Source organism: Myotis davidii, unplaced genomic scaffold (genome assembly GCF_000327345.1).
Source record: "Myotis davidii unplaced genomic scaffold, ASM32734v1 scaffold753, whole genome shotgun sequence".
NCBI lineage: Eukaryota > Metazoa > Chordata > Mammalia > Chiroptera > Vespertilionidae > Myotis > Myotis davidii.
This window is the reverse complement of record NW_006286231.1, coordinates 1,283,813-1,285,273: the sequence shown is the minus strand read 5'-3', so window position 1 is coordinate 1,285,273 and position 1,461 is coordinate 1,283,813.

Here is a 1,461-nt window from a genome sequence, read left to right as displayed (position 1 = left end):
CCTCTCCTCATTTTAGAGACCAGAAAAGTGAGACCAGAATAGAAGTCCCTGCCTCCTGTCACCCAGCGTGCCTGTGACAGGAGGGCAGGCACTTCCTGCGGCGACGTGCCGCCTCCACCTACAGAATGCCACAAGATGCTGCCTCGAGCAGACGCCCAGACTCCAGCTCTCACGGACCAGGCTTCCAAAGATTTCAAGGAATTGACAAAGAGTTCCCAACACTTTATTTTTTGCCAAGAATGAATGTTAAGGAGAAATAAAGAACCCTGCCATTACCATCTTTTCTTTATTTTTTTAAAAAAGGCGATTTCATCACCACTGAAGCAGGAAGCACACAAGTTCAGAATAAAAATAAAAATTGTGTTGGCTCAAACAGATTTCTAAAAATATAGGTTTTCATTGATTTTTTTTTTTAGAGAGAGGAAGGGAGAAGGAGAGAGAGATAGAAACATCAATGATGAGAGAGAATCATTGATTGGTTGCCTCCTGTATGCCCCACTGTGGATCGAGTCCACAACCTGGGCATGTGCCCTGACCAGGAATTTTGAACCATGACCTTCTGGTTCATAGGTCAACCACTGAGCCACGGCAGCTGGGCTCAAGCTTTTGTTGAAACATAGCCTGGCCCCATTATAAAGTGGACAATGAAGAGGATTGGCTGATTAATAAGACCATTAATTTAATACTATCTTACAGCTAGACCTGTTTTGCTGTTCCCAATCTAAGTGAATGGAGGATGAGGCCTCATTAGATCTATGTGTCTTTTCCATACATGCAAACCTATTATAGGTCTCAGAAATGACCCTCAGCTATATGCTACCTGTAAAATAGCTTTCTCAAGCTCCTAGGGCCCTTCCTTTGCCTCAATAACTTGTTTCCTCCGCCCATTTCTTCTACAAATTACTTCTACCTCTATAAGTAAACGTTCTCTTACACTGAGAGTCTTGACTCTGAATTCTTTCCCAGGCAGAACTCAAGTACCGACATTGCCGAAGCCCCACCAGTCAGTTCAGACATCTGGGGCTGTTCCCACCACTTACTACATAATGGTGCTTTGACTGGGACTGGGACTCCGACTGTGTGGCAAGATTTCAGAGAAGCCCACCCAGGACTACCTTGCAGACCTGAACCAATGCTAGGGACCCATTATGTCCCACCGCCTCCTTGCTTTGCATTTGGTTGACTTGGGTTATTTTCTTGGAATTCCGGACCTCTTGTTTTAAGGGTAAAAGGCTGGTTTTCTTTAAGGTGTTTTTGTTTGTTTGTTTATTTGTTTTTAAATCCTCAAGGAGAGACCCTAGGCTCTAGATCAGGATCAAGATAACTAAGAACAGGGGAGGCGGGAGGGGGGAAAGATGGCTGATTTTTAACTTTGGCTTTCCAATTGGAAATGCTTTCTGAAGGTCTAACCCTAACCTTTTGCCTGGTAAATGAGAGCCTAAGCTCATTCTGCTTTGAACA